We start from the raw sequence: 17500 nt of genomic DNA on the forward strand, positions 1-17500 counted from the left end.
GAGAAAGGGCGCTATAGAGGATCGCTGTGGAGAGCTGCTGCTGTGCTTTGACATCTGAGCTCTGTGGAAAACGATCTCAATACAATTCTGAAAAACGCGGCTCTCCGAACGCCAGCCGAACAAGTCTCCACAGCCGAAGCGCTGTGTCTCTTTTCAGCTGGCGATAAACCTTTCCTCGATCCTTTGCGGACTTGTTAAACTGTTCCTGATCAGAATAAAAAACGCTCACGCTAATACACAAGCACCCGTGTCTCGCCAAAGCTGACAAATAAACAGACGGACAAGCCGCACTGCACGTGTGAACAGGGGAATGAGCGAGCGAGCGGGGATAGGGCGCCTCCTGCGCTAAAAAGCTTACAGCACCTGGTATTCCCAGGCGGTCTCCCATCCAAGTACTAACCAGGCCCATCCCTGTTTAGCTTCCGAGATCAGACGAGATCAGGCGTGCTCAAGGGGGTGTGGCCGTAAACGAGAGCAAGGCTCGCTGGCACCCTTCTTATTGAGAGGACATCTCCGTCACCTCTTTTACGACGCTGCTTTTTTTCCCTTGCGTTTTTCTCTTCTTCCCACGTTCTCTCTCTTCACTGCCTTCATCCCCGCTCTATTTCACTTCAGCCTTTCACTCTTGCTTCCTTCCAATGAGGACGGAGCTGCGGGAGAAAGGGCGCTATAGAGGATCGCTGTGGAGAGCTGCTGCTGTGCTTTGACATCTGAGCTCTGAGGAAAACGATCTCAATACAATTCTGAGAAACGCGACTCTCCCAACGCCAGCCGAACAAGTCTCCACAGCCGAAGCGCTGTGTCTCTTTTCAGCTGGCGATAAACCTTTCCTCGATCCTTTGCGGACTTGTAAAACTGTTCCTGATCAGAATAAAAAACGCTCACGCTAATACACAAGCACCCGTGTCTCGCCAAAGCTGACAAATAAAGAGACGGACAAGCCGCACTGCACGTGTGAACAGGGGAATGAGCGAGCGAGCGGGGATAGGGCACCTCCTGCGCTTAAAAGCTTACAGCACCTGGTATTCCAAGGCGGTCTCCCATCCAAGTACTAACCAGGCCCATCCCTGTTTAGCTTCCGAGATCAGACGAGATCAGGCGTGCTCAAGGGGGTGTGGCCGTAAGCGAGAGCAAGGTTCGCTGGCACCCTTCTTATTGAGAGGACAGCTCCGTCACCTCTTTTTCGACGCTGCTTTTTTTCCCTTGCGTTTTTCTCTTCTTCCCACGTTCTCTCTCTTCACTGCCTTCGTCCCTGCTCTATTTCACTTCAGCCTTTCACTCTTGCTTCCTTCCAATGAGGACGGAGCTGCGGGAGAAAGGGCGCTATAGAGGATCGCTGTGGAGAGCTGCTGCTGTGCTTTGACATCTGAGCTCTGTGGAAAACGATCTCAATACAATTCTGAAAAACGCGACTCTCCGAACGCCAGCCGAACAAGTCTCCACAGCCGAAGCGCTGTGTCTCTTTTCAGCTGGCGATAAACCTTTCCTCGATTCTTTGCGGACTTGTTAAACTGTTCCTGATCAGAATAAAAAACGCTCACGCTAATACACAAGCACCCGTGTCTCGCCAAAGCTGACAAATAAACAGACGGACAAGCCGCACTGCACGTGTGAACAGGGGAATGAGCGAGCGAGCGGGGATAGGGCGCCTCCTGCGCATAAAAGCTTACAGCACCTGGTATTCCCAGGCGGTCTCCCATCCAAGTACTAACCAGGCCCATCCCTGTTTAGCTTCCAAGATCAGATGAGATCAGGCGTGGTCAAGGGGGTGTGGCCGTAAGCAAGAGCAAGGCTCGCTGGCACCCTTCTTATTGAGAGGACAGCTCCGTCACCTCTTTTACGACGCTGCTTTTTTTCCCTTGCGTTTTTCTCTTCTTCCCACGTTCTCTCTCTTCACTGCCTTCGTCCCCGCTCTATTTCACTTCAGCCTTTCACTCTTGCTTCCTTCCAATGAGGACGGAGCTGCGGGAGAAAGGGCGCTATAGAGGATCGCTGTGGAGAGCTGCTGCTGTGCTTTGACATCTGAGCTCTGTGGAAAACGATCTCAATACAATTCTGAAAAACGCGACTCTCCGAACGCCAGCCGAACAAGTCTCCACAGCCGAAGCGCTGTGTCTCTTTTCAGCTGGCGATAAACCTTTCCTCGATCCTTTGCGGACTTGTTAAACTGTTCCTGATCAGAATAAAAAACGCTCACGCTAATACACAAGCACCCGTGTCTCGCCAAAGCTGACAAATAAACAGACGGACAAGCCGCACTGCACGTGTGAACAGGGGAATGAGCGAGCGAGCGGGGATAGGGCGCCTCCTGCGCTTAAAAGCTTACAGCACCTGGTATTCCCAGGCGGTCTCCCATCCAAGTACTAACCAGGCCCATCCCTGTTTAGCTTCCAAGATCAGACGAGATCAGGTGTGCTCAAGGGGGTGTGGCCGTAAGCTAGAGCAAGGCTCGCTGGCACCCTTCTTATTGAGAGGACAGCTCCGTCACCTCTTTTACGACGCTGCTTTTTTTCCCTTGCGTTTTTCTCTTCTTCCCACGTTCTCTCTCTTCACTGCCTTCGTCCCCGCTCTATTTCACTTCAGCCTTTCACTCTTGCTTCCTTCCAATGAGGACGGAGCTGCGGGAGAAAGGGCGCTATAGAGGATCGCTGTGGAGAGCTGCTGCTGTGCTTTGACATCTGAGCTCTGTGGAAAACGATCTCAATACAATTCTGAAAAACGCGGCTCTCCGAACGCCAGCCGAACAAGTCTCCACAGCCGAAGCGCTGTGTCTCTTTTCAGCTGGCGATAAACCTTTCCTCGATCCTTTGCGGACTTGTTAAACTGTTCATGATCAGAATAAAAAACGCTCACGCTAATACACAAGCACCCGTGTCTCGCCAAAGCTGACAAATAAACAGACGGACAAGCCGCACTGCACGTGTGAACAGGGGAATGAGCGAGCGAGCGGGGATAGGGCGCCTCCTGCGCTTAAAAGCTTACAGCACCTGGTATTCCCAGGTGGTCTCCCCTCCACGTACTAACCAGGCCCATCCCTGTTTAGCTTCCGAGATCAGACGAGATCAGGCGTGCTCAAGGGGGTGTGGCCGTAAGCGAGAGCAAGGCTCGCTGGCACCCTTCTTATTGAGAGGACAGCTCCGTCACCTCTTTTACGACGCTGCTCTTTTTCCCTTGCGTTTTTCTCTTCTTCCCACGTTCTCTCTCTTCACTGCCTTCGTCCCCGCTCTATTTCACTTCAGCCTTTCACTCTTGCTTCCTTCCAATGAGGACGGAGCTGCGGGAGAAAGGGCGCTATAGAGGATCGCTGTGGAGAGCTGCTGCTGTGCTTTGACATCTGAGCTCTGTGGAAAACGATCTCAATACAATTCTGAAAAACGCGACTCTCCGAACGCCAGCCGAACAAGTCTCCACAGCCGAAGCGCTGTGTCTCTTTTCAGCTGGCGATAAACCTTTCCTCGATCCTTTGCGGACTTGTTAAACTGTTCATGATCAGAATAAAAAACGCTCACGCTAATACACAAGCACCCGTGTCTTGCCAAAGCTGACAAATAAACAGACGGACAAGCCGCACTGCACGTGTGAACAGGGGAATGAGCCAGCGAGCGGGGATAGGGCGCTTCCTGCGCTTAAAAGCTTACAGCACCTGGTATTCCCAGGCGGTCTCCCATCCAAGTACTAACCAGGCCCATCCCTGTTTAGCTTCCGAGATCAGATGAGATCAGGCGTGGTCAAGGGGGTGTGGCCGTAAGCGAGAGCAAGGCTCGCTGGCACCCTTCTTATTGAGAGGACAGCTCCGTCACCTCTTTTACGACGCTGCTTTTTTTCTCTTGCGTTTTTCTCTTCTTCCCACGTTCTCTCTCTTCACTGCCTTCGTCCCCGCTCTATTTCACTTCAGCCTTTCACTCTTGCTTCCTTCCAATGAGGACGGAGCTGCGGGAGAAAGGGCGCTATAGAGGATCGCTGTGGAGAGCTGCTGCTGTGCTTTGACATCTGAGCTCTGTGGAAAACGATCTCAATACAATTCTGAAAAACGCGACTCTCCGAACGCCAGCCGAACAAGTCTCCACAGCCGAAGCGCTGTGTCTCTTTTCAGCTGGCGATAAACCTTTCCTCGATCCTTTGCGGACTTGTTAAACTGTTCATGATCAGAATAAAAAACGCTCACGCTAATACACAAGCACCCGTGTCTTGCCAAAGCTGACAAATAAACAGACGGACAAGCCGCACTGCACGTGTGAACAGGGGAATGAGCCAGCGAGCGGGGATAGGGCGCTTCCTGCGCTTAAAAGCTTACAGCACCTGGTATTCCCAGGCGGTCTCCCATCCAAGTACTAACCAGGCCCATCCCTGTTTAGCTTCCAAGATCAGATGAGATCAGGCGTGGTCAAGGGGGTGTGGCCGTAAGCAAGACCAAGGCTCGCTGGCACCCTTCTTATTGAGAGGACAGCTCCGTCACCTCTTTTACGACGCTGCTTTTTTTCCCTTGCGTTTTTCTCTTCTTCCCACGTTCTCTCTCTTCACTGCCTTCGTCCCCGCTCTATTTCACTTCAGCCTTTCACTCTTGCTTCCTTCCAATGAGGACGGAGCTGCGGGAGAAAGGGCGCTATAGAGGATCGCTGTGGAGAGCTGCTGCTGTGCTTTGACATCTGAGCTCTGTGGAAAACGATCTCAATACAATTCTGAAAAACGCGACTCTCCGAACGCCAGCCGAACAAGTCTCCACAGCCGAAGCGCTGTGTCTCTTTTCAGCTGGCGATAAACCTTTCCTCGATCCTTTGCGGACTTGTTAAACTGTTCCTGATCAGAATAAAAAACGCTCACGCTAATACACAAGCACCCGTGTCTCGCCAAAGCTGACAAATAAACAGACGGACAAGCCGCACTGCACGTGTGAACAGGGGAATGAGCGAGCGAGCGGGGATAGGGCGCCTCCTGCGCTTAAAAGCTTACAGCACCTGGTATTCCCAGGCGGTCTCCCATCCAAGTACTAACCAGGCCCATCCCTGTTTAGCTTCCAAGATCAGACGAGATCAGGCGTGCTCAAGGGGGTGTGGCCGTAAGCGAGAGCAAGGCTCGCTGGCACCCTTCTTATTGAGAGGACAGCTCCGTCACCTCTTTTACGACGCTGCTTTTTTTCCCTTGCGTTTTTCTCTTCTTCCCACGTTCTCTCTCTTCACTGCCTTCATCCCCGCTCTATTTCACTTCAGCCTTTCACTCTTGCTTCCTTCCAATGAGGACGGAGCTGCGGGAGAAAGGGCGCTATAGAGGATCGCTGTGGAGAGCTGCTGCTGTGCTTTGACATCTGAGCTCTGAGGAAAACGATCTCAATACAATTCTGAGAAACGCGACTCTCCCAACGCCAGCCGAACAAGTCTCCACAGCCGAAGCGCTGTGTCTCTTTTCAGCTGGCGATAAACCTTTCCTCGATCCTTTGCGGACTTGTAAAACTGTTCCTGATCAGAATAAAAAACGCTCACGCTAATACACAAGCACCCGTGTCTCGCCAAAGCTGACAAATAAAGAGACGGACAAGCCGCACTGCACGTGTGAACAGGGGAATGAGCGAGCGAGCGGGGATAGGGCACCTCCTGCGCTTAAAAGCTTACAGCACCTGGTATTCCAAGGCGGTCTCCCATCCAAGTACTAACCAGGCCCATCCCTGTTTAGCTTCCGAGATCAGACGAGATCAGGCGTGCTCAAGGGGGTGTGGCCGTAAGCGAGAGCAAGGTTCGCTGGCACCCTTCTTATTGAGAGGACAGCTCCGTCACCTCTTTTTCGACGCTGCTTTTTTTCCCTTGCGTTTTTCTCTTCTTCCCACGTTCTCTCTCTTCACTGCCTTCGTCCCTGCTCTATTTCACTTCAGCCTTTCACTCTTGCTTCCTTCCAATGAGGACGGAGCTGCGGGAGAAAGGGCGCTATAGAGGATCGCTGTGGAGAGCTGCTGCTGTGCTTTGACATCTGAGCTCTGTGGAAAACGATCTCAATACAATTCTGAAAAACGCGACTCTCCGAACGCCAGCCGAACAAGTCTCCACAGCCGAAGCGCTGTGTCTCTTTTCAGCTGGCGATAAACCTTTCCTCGATTCTTTGCGGACTTGTTAAACTGTTCCTGATCAGAATAAAAAACGCTCACGCTAATACACAAGCACCCGTGTCTCGCCAAAGCTGACAAATAAACAGACGGACAAGCCGCACTGCACGTGTGAACAGGGGAATGAGCGAGCGAGCGGGGATAGGGCGCCTCCTGCGCATAAAAGCTTACAGCACCTGGTATTCCCAGGCGGTCTCCCATCCAAGTACTAACCAGGCCCATCCCTGTTTAGCTTCCAAGATCAGATGAGATCAGGCGTGGTCAAGGGGGTGTGGCCGTAAGCAAGAGCAAGGCTCGCTGGCACCCTTCTTATTGAGAGGACAGCTCCGTCACCTCTTTTACGACGCTGCTTTTTTTCCCTTGCGTTTTTCTCTTCTTCCCACGTTCTCTCTCTTCACTGCCTTCGTCCCCGCTCTATTTCACTTCAGCCTTTCACTCTTGCTTCCTTCCAATGAGGACGGAGCTGCGGGAGAAAGGGCGCTATAGAGGATCGCTGTGGAGAGCTGCTGCTGTGCTTTGACATCTGAGCTCTGTGGAAAACGATCTCAATACAATTCTGAAAAACGCGACTCTCCGAACGCCAGCCGAACAAGTCTCCACAGCCGAAGCGCTGTGTCTCTTTTCAGCTGGCGATAAACCTTTCCTCGATCCTTTGCGGACTTGTTAAACTGTTCCTGATCAGAATAAAAAACGCTCACGCTAATACACAAGCACCCGTGTCTCGCCAAAGCTGACAAATAAACAGACGGACAAGCCGCACTGCACGTGTGAACAGGGGAATGAGCGAGCGAGCGGGGATAGGGCGCCTCCTGCGCTTAAAAGCTTACAGCACCTGGTATTCCCAGGCGGTCTCCCATCCAAGTACTAACCAGGCCCATCCCTGTTTAGCTTCCAAGATCAGACGAGATCAGGTGTGCTCAAGGGGGTGTGGCCGTAAGCTAGAGCAAGGCTCGCTGGCACCCTTCTTATTGAGAGGACAGCTCCGTCACCTCTTTTACGACGCTGCTTTTTTTCCCTTGCGTTTTTCTCTTCTTCCCACGTTCTCTCTCTTCACTGCCTTCGTCCCCGCTCTATTTCACTTCAGCCTTTCACTCTTGCTTCCTTCCAATGAGGACGGAGCTGCGGGAGAAAGGGCGCTATAGAGGATCGCTGTGGAGAGCTGCTGCTGTGCTTTGACATCTGAGCTCTGTGGAAAACGATCTCAATACAATTCTGAAAAACGCGGCTCTCCGAACGCCAGCCGAACAAGTCTCCACAGCCGAAGCGCTGTGTCTCTTTTCAGCTGGCGATAAACCTTTCCTCGATCCTTTGCGGACTTGTTAAACTGTTCATGATCAGAATAAAAAACGCTCACGCTAATACACAAGCACCCGTGTCTCGCCAAAGCTGACAAATAAACAGACGGACAAGCCGCACTGCACGTGTGAACAGGGGAATGAGCGAGCGAGCGGGGATAGGGCGCCTCCTGCGCTTAAAAGCTTACAGCACCTGGTATTCCCAGGTGGTCTCCCCTCCACGTACTAACCAGGCCCATCCCTGTTTAGCTTCCGAGATCAGACGAGATCAGGCGTGCTCAAGGGGGTGTGGCCGTAAGCGAGAGCAAGGCTCGCTGGCACCCTTCTTATTGAGAGGACAGCTCCGTCACCTCTTTTACGACGCTGCTCTTTTTCCCTTGCGTTTTTCTCTTCTTCCCACGTTCTCTCTCTTCACTGCCTTCGTCCCCGCTCTATTTCACTTCAGCCTTTCACTCTTGCTTCCTTCCAATGAGGACGGAGCTGCGGGAGAAAGGGCGCTATAGAGGATCGCTGTGGAGAGCTGCTGCTGTGCTTTGACATCTGAGCTCTGTGGAAAACGATCTCAATACAATTCTGAAAAACGCGACTCTCCGAACGCCAGCCGAACAAGTCTCCACAGCCGAAGCGCTGTGTCTCTTTTCAGCTGGCGATAAACCTTTCCTCGATCCTTTGCGGACTTGTTAAACTGTTCATGATCAGAATAAAAAACGCTCACGCTAATACACAAGCACCCGTGTCTTGCCAAAGCTGACAAATAAACAGACGGACAAGCCGCACTGCACGTGTGAACAGGGGAATGAGCCAGCGAGCGGGGATAGGGCGCTTCCTGCGCTTAAAAGCTTACAGCACCTGGTATTCCCAGGCGGTCTCCCATCCAAGTACTAACCAGGCCCATCCCTGTTTAGCTTCCGAGATCAGATGAGATCAGGCGTGGTCAAGGGGGTGTGGCCGTAAGCGAGAGCAAGGCTCGCTGGCACCCTTCTTATTGAGAGGACAGCTCCGTCACCTCTTTTACGACGCTGCTTTTTTTCTCTTGCGTTTTTCTCTTCTTCCCACGTTCTCTCTCTTCACTGCCTTCGTCCCCGCTCTATTTCACTTCAGCCTTTCACTCTTGCTTCCTTCCAATGAGGACGGAGCTGCGGGAGAAAGGGCGCTATAGAGGATCGCTGTGGAGAGCTGCTGCTGTGCTTTGACATCTGAGCTCTGTGGAAAACGATCTCAATACAATTCTGAAAAACGCGACTCTCCGAACGCCAGCCGAACAAGTCTCCACAGCCGAAGCGCTGTGTCTCTTTTCAGCTGGCGATAAACCTTTCCTCGATCCTTTGCGGACTTGTTAAACTGTTCATGATCAGAATAAAAAACGCTCACGCTAATACACAAGCACCCGTGTCTTGCCAAAGCTGACAAATAAACAGACGGACAAGCCGCACTGCACGTGTGAACAGGGGAATGAGCCAGCGAGCGGGGATAGGGCGCTTCCTGCGCTTAAAAGCTTACAGCACCTGGTATTCCCAGGCGGTCTCCCATCCAAGTACTAACCAGGCCCATCCCTGTTTAGCTTCCAAGATCAGATGAGATCAGGCGTGGTCAAGGGGGTGTGGCCGTAAGCAAGACCAAGGCTCGCTGGCACCCTTCTTATTGAGAGGACAGCTCCGTCACCTCTTTTACGACGCTGCTTTTTTTCCCTTGCGTTTTTCTCTTCTTCCCACGTTCTCTCTCTTCACTGCCTTCGTCCCCGCTCTATTTCACTTCAGCCTTTCACTCTTGCTTCCTTCCAATGAGGACGGAGCTGCGGGAGAAAGGGCGCTATAGAGGATCGCTGTGGAGAGCTGCTGCTGTGCTTTGACATCTGAGCTCTGTGGAAAACGATCTCAATACAATTCTGAAAAACGCGACTCTCCGAACGCCAGCCGAACAAGTCTCCACAGCCGAAGCGCTGTGTCTCTTTTCAGCTGGCGATAAACCTTTCCTCGATCCTTTGCGGACTTGTTAAACTGTTCCTGATCAGAATAAAAAACGCTCACGCTAATACACAAGCACCCGTGTCTCGCCAAAGCTGACAAATAAACAGACGGACAAGCCGCACTGCACGTGTGAACAGGGGAATGAGCGAGCGAGCGGGGATAGGGCGCCTCCTGCGCTTAAAAGCTTACAGCACCTGGTATTCCCAGGCGGTCTCCCATCCAAGTACTAACCAGGCCCATCCCTGTTTAGCTTCCAAGATCAGACGAGATCAGGCGTGCTCAAGGGGGTGTGGCCGTAAGCGAGAGCAAGGCTCGCTGGCACCCTTCTTATTGAGAGGACAGCTCCGTCACCTCTTTTACGACGCTGCTTTTTTTCCCTTGCGTTTTTCTCTTCTTCCCACGTTCTCTCTCTTCACTGCCTTTGTCCCCGCTCTATTTCACTTCAGCCTTTCACTCTTGCTTCCTTCCAATGAGGACGGAGCTGCGGGAGAAAGGGCGCTATAGAGGATCGCTGTGGAGAGCTGCTGCTGTGCTTTGACATCTGAGCTCTGTGGAAAACGATCTCAATACAATTCTGAAAAACGCGGCTCTCCGAACGCCAGCCGAACAAGTCTCCACAGCCGAAGCGCTGTGTCTCTTTTCAGCTGGCGATAAACCTTTCCTCGATCCTTTGCGGACTTGTTAAACTGTTCATGATCAGAATAAAAAACGCTCACGCTAATACACAAGCACCCGTGTCTTGCCAAAGCTGACAAATAAACAGACGGACAAGCCGCACTGCACGTGTGAACAGGGGAATGAGCGAGCGAGCGGGGATAGGGCGCCTCCTGCGCTTAAAAGCTTACAGCACCTGGTATTCCCAGGTGGTCTCCCCTCCACGTACTAACCAGGCCCATCCATGTTTAGCTTCCGAGATCAGACGAGATCAGGCGTGCTCAAGGGGGTGTGGCCGTAAGCGAGAGCAAGGCTCGCTGGCACCCTTCTTATTGAGAGGACAGCTCCGTCACCTCTTTTACGACGCTGCTTTTTTTCCCTTGCGTTTTTCTCTTCTTCCCACGTTCTCTCTCTTCACTGCCTTCGTCCCCGCTCTATTTCACTTCAGCCTTTCACTCTTGCTTCCTTCCAATGAGGACGGAGCTGCGGGAGAAAGGGCGCTATAGAGGATCGCTGTGGAGAGCTGCTGCTGTGCTTTGACATCTGAGCTCTGTGGAAAACGATCTCAATACAATTCTGAAAAACGCGACTCTCCGAACGCCAGCCGAACAAGTCTCCACAGCCGAAGCGCTGTGTCTCTTTTCAGCTGGCGATAAACCTTTCCTCGATCCTTTGCGGACTTGTTAAACTGTTCATGATCAGAATAAAAAACGCTCACGCTAATACACAAGCACCCGTGTCTCGCCAAAGCTGACAAATAAACAGACGGACAAGCCGCACTGCACGTGTGAACAGGGGAATGAGCGAGCGAGCGGGGATAGGGCGCCTCCTGCGCTTGAAAGCTTACAGCACCTGGTATTCCCAGGCGGTCTCCCATCCAAGTACTAACCAGGCCCATCCCTGTTTAGCTTCCGAGATCAGACGAGATCAGGCGTGCTCAAGGGGGTGTGGCCGTAAGCGAGAGCAAGGCTCGCTGGCACCCTTCTTATTGAGAGGACAGCTCCGTCACCTCTTTTACGACGCTGCTCTTTTTCCCTTGCGTTTTTCTCTTCTTCCCACGTTCTCTCTCTTCACTGCCATCGTCCCCGCTCTATTTCACTTCAGCCTTTCACTCTTGCTTCCTTCCAATGAGGACGGAGCTGCGGGAGAAAGGGCGCTATAGAGGATCGCTGTGGAGAGCTGCTGCTGTGCTTTGACATCTGAGCTCTGTGGAAAACGATCTCAATACAATTCTGAAAAACGCGACTCTCCGAACGCCAGCCGAACAAGTCTCCACAGCCGAAGCGCTGTGTCTCTTTTCAGCTGGCGATAAACCTTTCCTCGATCCTTTGCGGACTTGTAAAACTGTTCCTGATCAGAATAAAAAACGCTCACGCTAATACACAAGCACCCGTGTCTCGCCAAAGCTGACAAATAAACAGACGGACAAGCCGCACTGCACGTGTGAACAGGGGAATGAGCCAGCGAGCGGGGATAGGGCGCTTCCTGCGCTTAAAAGCTTACAGCACCTGGTATTCCCAGGCGGTCTCCCATCCAAGTACTAACCAGGCCCATCCCTGTTTAGCTTCCGAGATCAGACGAGATCAGGCGTGCTCAAGGGGGTGTGGCCGTAAGCGAGAGCAAGGCTCGCTGGCACCCTTCTTATTGAGAGGACAGCTCCGTCACCTCTTTTACGACGCTGCTCTTTTTCCCTTGCGTTTTTCTCTTCTTCCCACGTTCTCTCTCTTCACTGCCTTCGTCCCCGCTCTATTTCACTTCAGCCTTTCACTCTTGCTTCCTTCCAATGAGGACGGAGCTGCGGGAGAAAGGGCGCTATAGAGGATCGCTGTGGAGAGCTGCTGCTGTGCTTTGACATCTGAGCTCTGAGGAAACCGATCTCAATACAATTCTGAAAAACGCGACTCTCCGAACGCCAGCCGAACAAGTCTCCCCAGCCGAAGCGCTGTGTCTTTTTTCAGCTGGCGATAAACCTTTCCTCGATCCTTTGCGGACTTGTAAAACTGTTCCTGATCAGAATAAAAAACGCTCACGCTAATACACAAGCACCCGTGTCTCGCCAAAGCTGACAAATAAACAGACGGACAAGCCGCACTGCTCGTGTGAACAGGGGATTGAGCGAGCGAGCGGGGATAGGGCGCCTCCTTTGCTTAAAAGCTTACAGCACCTGGTATTCCCAGGCGGTCTCCCATCCAAGTACTAACCAGGCCCATCCCTGTTTAGCTTCCGAGATCAGACGAGATCAGGCGTGCTCAAGGGGGTGTGGCCGTAAGCGAGAGCAAGGCTCGCTGGCACCCTTCTTATTGAGAGGACAGCTCCGTCACCTCTTTTACGACGCTGCTCTTTTTCCCTTGCGTTTTTCTCTTCTTCCCACGTTCTCTCTCTTCACTGCCTTCGTCCCCGCTCTATTTCACTTCAGCCTTTCACTCTTGCTTCCTTCCAATGAGGACGGAGCTGCGGGAGAAAGGGCGCTATAGAGGATCGCTGTGGAGAGCTGCTGCTGTGCTTTGACATCTGAGCTCTGAGGAAACCGATCTCAATACAATTCTGAAAAACGCGACTCTCCGAACGCCAGCCGAACAAGTCTCCCCAGCCGAAGCGCTGTGTCTTTTTTCAGCTGGCGATAAACCTTTCCTCGATCCTTTGCGGACTTGTAAAACTGTTCCTGATCAGAATAAAAAACGCTCACGCTAATACACAAGCACCCGTGTCTCGCCAAAGCTGACAAATAAACAGACGGACAAGCCGCACTGCTCGTGTGAACAGGGGATTGAGCGAGCGAGCGGGGATAGGGCGCCTCCTTTGCTTAAAAGCTTACAGCACCTGGTATTCCCAGGCGGTCTCCCATCCAAGTACTAACCAGGCCCATCCCTGTTTAGCTTCCGAGATCAGACGAGATCAGGCGTGCTCAAGGGGGTGTGGCCGTAAGCGAGAGCAAGGCTCGCTGGCACCCTTCTTATTGAGAGGACAGCTCCGTCACCTCTTTTACGACGCTGCTTTTTTTCTCTTGCGTTTTTCTCTTCTTCCCACGTTCTCTCTCTTCACTGCCTTCGTCCCCGCTCTATTTCACTTCAGCCTTTCACTCTTGCTTCCTTCCAATGAGGACGGAGCTGCGGGAGAAAGGGCGCTATAGAGGATCGCTGTGGAGAGCTGCTGCTGTGCTTTGACATCTGAACTCTGTGGAAAACGATCTCAATACAATTCTGAAAAACGCGACTCTCCGAACGCCAGCCGAACAAGTCTCCACAGCCGAAGCGCTGTGTCTCTTTTCAGCTGGCGATAAACCTTTCCTCGATCCTTTGCAGACTTGTAAAACTGTTCCTGATCAGAATAAAAAACGCTCACGCTAATACACAAGCACCCGTGTCTCGCCAGAGCTGACAAATAAACAGACGGACAAGCCGCACTGCACGTGTGAACAGGGGAATGAGCGAGCGAGCGGGGATAGGGCGCCTCCTGCGCTTAAAAGCTTGCAGCACCTGGTATTCCCAGGCGGTCTCCCATCCAAGTACTAACCAGGCCCATCCCTGTTTAGCTTCCGAGATCAGACGAGATCAGGCGTGCTCAAGGGGGTGTGGCCATAAGCGAGAGCAAAGCTCGCTGGCACCCTTCTTATTGAGAGGACAGCTCCGTCACCTCTTTTACGACGCTGCTTTTTTCCCTTGCGTTTTTCTCTTCTTCCCACGTTCTCTCTCTTCACTGCCTTCGTCCCCGCTCTATTTCACTTCAGCCTTTCACTCTTGCTTCCTTCCAATGAGGACGGAGCTGCGGGAGAAAGGGCGCTATAGAGGATCGCTGTGGAGAGCTGCTGCTGTGCTTTGACATCTGAGCTCTGTGGAAAACGATCTCAATACAATTCTGAAAAACGCGACTCTCCGAACGCCAGCCGAACAAGTCTCCAGAGCCGAAGCGCTGTGTCTCTTTTCAGCTGGCGATAAACCTTTCCTCGATCCTTTGCGGACTTGTAAAACTGTTCCTGATCAGAATAAAAAACGCTCACGCTAATACACAAGCACCCGTGTCTCGCCAAGGCTGACAAATAAACAGACGGACAAGCCGCACTGCACGTGTGAACAGGGGAATGAGCGAGCGAGCGGGGATAGGGCGCCTCCTGCGCTTAAAAGCTTACAGCACCTGGTATTCCCAGGCGGTCTCCCATCCAAGTACTAACCAGGCCCATCCCTGTTTAGCTTCCGAGATCAGACGAGATCAGGCGTGCTCAAGGGGGTGTGGCCGTAAGCGAGAGCAAAGCTCGCTGGCACCCTTCTTATTGAGAGGACAGCTCCGTCACCTCTTTTACGACGCTGCTTTTTTTCCCTTGCGTTTTTCTCTTCTTCCAACGTTCTCTCTCTTCACTGCCTTCGTCCCCGCTCTATTTCACTTCAGCCTTTCACTCTTGCTTCCTTCCAATGAGGACGGAGCTGCGGGAGAAAGGGCGCTATAGAGGATCGCTGTGGAGAGCTGCTGCTGTGCTTTGACATCTGAGCTCTGTGGAAAACGATCTCAATACAATTCTGAAAAACGCGACTCTCCGAACGCCAGCCGAACAAGTCTCCACAGCCGAAGCGCTGTGTCTCTTTTCAGCTGGCGATAAACCTTTCCTCGATCCTTTGCGGACTTGTAAAACTGTTCATGATCAGAATAAAAAACGCTCACGCTAATACACAAGCACCCGCGTCTCGCCAAAGCTGACAAATAAACAGACGGACAAGCCGCACTGCACGTGTGAACAGGGGAATGAGCGAGCGAGCGGGGATAGGGCGCCTCCTGCGCTTAAAAGCTTACAGCACCTGGTATTCCCAGGCGGTCTCCCATCCAAGTACTAACCAGGCCCATCCCTGTTTAGCTTCCGAGATCAGACGAGATCAGGCGTGCTCAAGGGGTTGTGGCCGTAAGCGAGAGCAAGGCTCGCTGGCACCCTTCTTATTGAGAGGACAGCTCCGTCACCTCTTTTACGACGCTGCTCTTTTTCCCTTGCGTTTTTCTCTTCTTCCCACGTTCTCTCTCTTCACTGCCTTCGTCCCCGCTCTATTTCACTTCAGCCTTTCACTCTTGCTTCCTTCCAATGAGGACAGAGCTGCGGGAGAAAGGGCGCTATAGAGGATCGCTGTGGAGAGCTGCTGCTGTGCTTTGACATCTGAGCTCTGTGGAAAACGATCTCAATACAATTCTGAAAAACGCGACCCTCCGAACGAAAGCCGAACAAGTCTCCACAGCCGAAGCGCTGTGTCTCTTTTCAGCTGGCGATAAACCTTTCCTCGATCCTTTGCGGACTTGTTAAACTGTTCATGATCAGAATAAAAAACGCTCACGCTAATACACAAGCACCCGCGTCTCGCCAACGCTGACAAATAAACAGACGGACAAGCCGCACTGCACGTGTGAACAGGGGAATGAGCGAGCGAGCGGGGATAGGGCGCCTCCTGCGCTTAAAAGCTTACAGCACCTGGTATTCCCAGGCGGTCTCCCATCCAAGTACTAACCAGGCCCATCCCTGTTTAGCTTCCGAGATCAGACGAAATCAGGCGTGCTCAAGGGGGTGTGGCCGTAAGCGAGAGCAAGGCTCACTGGCACCCTTCTTATTGAGAGGACAGCTCCGTCACCTCTTTTACGACGCTGCTTTTTTTCCCTTGCGTTTTTCTCTTCTTCCCACGTTCTCTCTCTTCACTGCCTTCGTCCCCGCTCTATTTCACTTCAGCCTTTCACTCTTGCTTCCTTCCAATGAGGACGGAGCTGCGGGAGAAAGGGCGCTATAGAGGATCGCTGTGGAGAGCTGCTGCTGTGCTTTGACATCTGAGTTCTGTGGAAAACGATCTCAATACAATTCTGAAAAACGCGACTCTCCGAACGCCAGCCGAACAAGTCTCCACAGCCGAAGCGCTGTGTCTCTTTTCAGCTGGCGATAAACCTTTCTTCGATCCTTTGCGGACTTGTAAAACTGTTCCTGATCAGAATAAAAAACGCTCACGCTAATACACAAGCACCCGTGTCTCGCCAAAGCTGACAAATAAACAGACGGACAAGCCGCACTGCACGTGTGAACAGGGGAATGAGCGAGCGAGCGGGGATAGGGCGCCTCCTGCGCTTAAAAGCTTACAGCACCTGGTATTCCCAGGCGGTCTCCCATCCAAGTACTAACCAGGCCCATCCCTGTTTAGCTTCCGAGATCAGACGAGATCAGGTGTGCTCAAGGGGATGTGGCCGTAAGCGAGAGCAAGGCTCGCTGGCACCCTTCTTATTGAGAGGACAGCTCCGTCACCTCTTTTACGACGCTGCTTTTTTTCCCTTGCGTTTTTCTCTTCTTCCCACGTTCTCTCTCTTCACTGCCTTCGTCCCCGCTCTATTTCACTTCAGCCTTTCACTCTTGCTTCCTTCCAATGAGGACGGAGCTGCGGGAGAAAGGGCGCTATAGAGGATCGCTGTGGAGAGCTGCTGCTGTGCTTTGACATCTGAGCTCTGTGGAAAACGATCTCAATACAATTCTGAAAAACGCGACTCTCCGAACGCCAGCCGAACAAGTCTCCACAGCCGAAGCGCTGTGTCTCTTTTCAGCTGGCGATAAACCTTTCCTCGATCCTTTGCGGACTTGTAAAACTGTTCCTGATCAGAATAAAAAACGCTCACGCTAATACACAAGCACCCGTGTCTCGCCAAAGCTGACAAATAAACAGACGGACAAGCCGCACTGCACGTGTGAACAGGGGAATGAGCGAGCGAGCGGGGATAGGGCGCCTCCTGCGCTTAAAAGCTTACAGCACATGGTACTCCCAGGCGGTCTCCATCCAAGTACTAACCAGGCCCATCCCTGTTTAGCTTCCGAGATCAGACGAGATCAGGCGTGCTCAAGGGGGTGTGGCCGTAAGCAAGAGCAAGGATCGCTGGCACCCTTCTTATTGAGAGGACAGCTCCGTCACCTCTTTTATGACGCTGCTCTTTTTCCCTTGCGTTTTTCTCTTCTTCCCACGTTCTCTCTCTTCACTGCCTTCGTCCCCGCTCTATTTCACTTCAGCCTTTCACTCTTGCTTCCTTCCAATGAGGACGGAGCTGCGGGAGAAAGGGCGCTATAGAGGATCGCTGTGGAGAGCTGCTGCTGTGCTTTGACATCTGAGCTCTGTGGAAAACGATCTCAATACAATTCTGAAAAACGCGACTCTCCGAACGCCAGCCGAACAAGTCTCCACAGCCGAAGCGCTGTGTCTCTTTTCAGCTGGCGATAAACCTTTCCTCGATCCTTTGCGGACTTGTAAAACTGTTCCTGATCAGAATAAAAAACGCTCACGCTAATACACAAGCACCCGTGTCTCGCCAAAGCTGACAAATAAAGAGAGAGACAAGCTGCACTGCACGTGTGAACAGGGGAATAAGCGAGCGAGCGGGGATAGGGCGCCTCCTGCGCTTAAAAGCTTACAGCACCTGGTATTCCCAGGCGGTCTCCCATCCAAGTACTAACCAGGCCCATCCCTGTTTAGCTTCCGAGATCAGACGAGATCAGGCGT

At 52.4% G+C, this 17500-nt stretch overlaps 23 non-coding genes and 5 pseudogenes across 23 annotated transcripts in view; all 28 read right to left on the minus strand.

The window, feature by feature from the left end:
- LOC138242338 (zinc finger protein 850-like) overlaps nt 1-17500 on the minus strand; it is a 1462105-nt pseudogene that overhangs the window by 239544 nt on the left and 1205061 nt on the right.
- Nucleotides 352-470, minus strand: LOC138245088 (5S ribosomal RNA). Its single transcript, XR_011193703.1, has one exon. It is a non-coding gene; the product is annotated as a 5S ribosomal RNA (ribosomal RNA).
- LOC138216332 (5S ribosomal RNA) lies at nt 1008-1126 on the minus strand. The gene has a single exon (XR_011180043.1). It is a non-coding gene; the product is annotated as a 5S ribosomal RNA (ribosomal RNA).
- Nucleotides 1664-1782, minus strand: LOC138245455 (5S ribosomal RNA). Its single transcript, XR_011194065.1, has one exon. It is a non-coding gene; the product is annotated as a 5S ribosomal RNA (ribosomal RNA).
- Nucleotides 2320-2438, minus strand: LOC138245392 (5S ribosomal RNA). The gene has a single exon (XR_011194001.1). It is a non-coding gene; the product is annotated as a 5S ribosomal RNA (ribosomal RNA).
- On the minus strand, nt 2976-3094 carry LOC138217935 (5S ribosomal RNA; annotated as a pseudogene).
- LOC138216083 (5S ribosomal RNA) lies at nt 3632-3750 on the minus strand. The gene has a single exon (XR_011179796.1). It is a non-coding gene; the product is annotated as a 5S ribosomal RNA (ribosomal RNA).
- Nucleotides 4288-4406, minus strand: LOC138245456 (5S ribosomal RNA). The gene has a single exon (XR_011194066.1). It is a non-coding gene; the product is annotated as a 5S ribosomal RNA (ribosomal RNA).
- Nucleotides 4944-5062, minus strand: LOC138216629 (5S ribosomal RNA). Its single transcript, XR_011180341.1, has one exon. It is a non-coding gene; the product is annotated as a 5S ribosomal RNA (ribosomal RNA).
- LOC138216333 (5S ribosomal RNA) lies at nt 5600-5718 on the minus strand. Its single transcript, XR_011180044.1, has one exon. It is a non-coding gene; the product is annotated as a 5S ribosomal RNA (ribosomal RNA).
- Nucleotides 6256-6374, minus strand: LOC138245457 (5S ribosomal RNA). Its single transcript, XR_011194067.1, has one exon. It is a non-coding gene; the product is annotated as a 5S ribosomal RNA (ribosomal RNA).
- On the minus strand, nt 6912-7030 carry LOC138245393 (5S ribosomal RNA). Its single transcript, XR_011194002.1, has one exon. It is a non-coding gene; the product is annotated as a 5S ribosomal RNA (ribosomal RNA).
- Nucleotides 7568-7686, minus strand: LOC138217936 (5S ribosomal RNA; annotated as a pseudogene).
- LOC138216095 (5S ribosomal RNA) lies at nt 8224-8342 on the minus strand. Its single transcript, XR_011179807.1, has one exon. It is a non-coding gene; the product is annotated as a 5S ribosomal RNA (ribosomal RNA).
- On the minus strand, nt 8880-8998 carry LOC138245458 (5S ribosomal RNA). Its single transcript, XR_011194068.1, has one exon. It is a non-coding gene; the product is annotated as a 5S ribosomal RNA (ribosomal RNA).
- LOC138216631 (5S ribosomal RNA) lies at nt 9536-9654 on the minus strand. Its single transcript, XR_011180343.1, has one exon. It is a non-coding gene; the product is annotated as a 5S ribosomal RNA (ribosomal RNA).
- LOC138218121 (5S ribosomal RNA) lies at nt 10192-10310 on the minus strand (annotated as a pseudogene).
- Nucleotides 10848-10966, minus strand: LOC138244557 (5S ribosomal RNA). Its single transcript, XR_011193172.1, has one exon. It is a non-coding gene; the product is annotated as a 5S ribosomal RNA (ribosomal RNA).
- On the minus strand, nt 11504-11622 carry LOC138244558 (5S ribosomal RNA). The gene has a single exon (XR_011193173.1). It is a non-coding gene; the product is annotated as a 5S ribosomal RNA (ribosomal RNA).
- Nucleotides 12160-12278, minus strand: LOC138244559 (5S ribosomal RNA). The gene has a single exon (XR_011193174.1). It is a non-coding gene; the product is annotated as a 5S ribosomal RNA (ribosomal RNA).
- Nucleotides 12816-12934, minus strand: LOC138244560 (5S ribosomal RNA). Its single transcript, XR_011193175.1, has one exon. It is a non-coding gene; the product is annotated as a 5S ribosomal RNA (ribosomal RNA).
- LOC138217435 (5S ribosomal RNA) lies at nt 13472-13590 on the minus strand. Its single transcript, XR_011181147.1, has one exon. It is a non-coding gene; the product is annotated as a 5S ribosomal RNA (ribosomal RNA).
- Nucleotides 14127-14245, minus strand: LOC138244561 (5S ribosomal RNA). The gene has a single exon (XR_011193176.1). It is a non-coding gene; the product is annotated as a 5S ribosomal RNA (ribosomal RNA).
- LOC138217501 (5S ribosomal RNA) lies at nt 14783-14901 on the minus strand. The gene has a single exon (XR_011181213.1). It is a non-coding gene; the product is annotated as a 5S ribosomal RNA (ribosomal RNA).
- On the minus strand, nt 15439-15557 carry LOC138216284 (5S ribosomal RNA). The gene has a single exon (XR_011179995.1). It is a non-coding gene; the product is annotated as a 5S ribosomal RNA (ribosomal RNA).
- LOC138244941 (5S ribosomal RNA) lies at nt 16095-16213 on the minus strand. The gene has a single exon (XR_011193558.1). It is a non-coding gene; the product is annotated as a 5S ribosomal RNA (ribosomal RNA).
- Nucleotides 16751-16868, minus strand: LOC138218717 (5S ribosomal RNA; annotated as a pseudogene).
- LOC138245311 (5S ribosomal RNA) overlaps nt 17406-17500 on the minus strand; it is a 119-nt gene continuing 24 nt past the window's right edge. Inside the window, exon 1 of the ribosomal RNA XR_011193921.1 lies at nt 17406-17500. This exon is cut by the window's right edge and continues 24 nt beyond it. This is a non-coding gene — a ribosomal RNA (5S ribosomal RNA).

This window comes from Lepisosteus oculatus, chromosome 14 (genome assembly GCF_040954835.1).
Source record: "Lepisosteus oculatus isolate fLepOcu1 chromosome 14, fLepOcu1.hap2, whole genome shotgun sequence".
Lineage (NCBI taxonomy): Eukaryota > Metazoa > Chordata > Actinopteri > Semionotiformes > Lepisosteidae > Lepisosteus > Lepisosteus oculatus.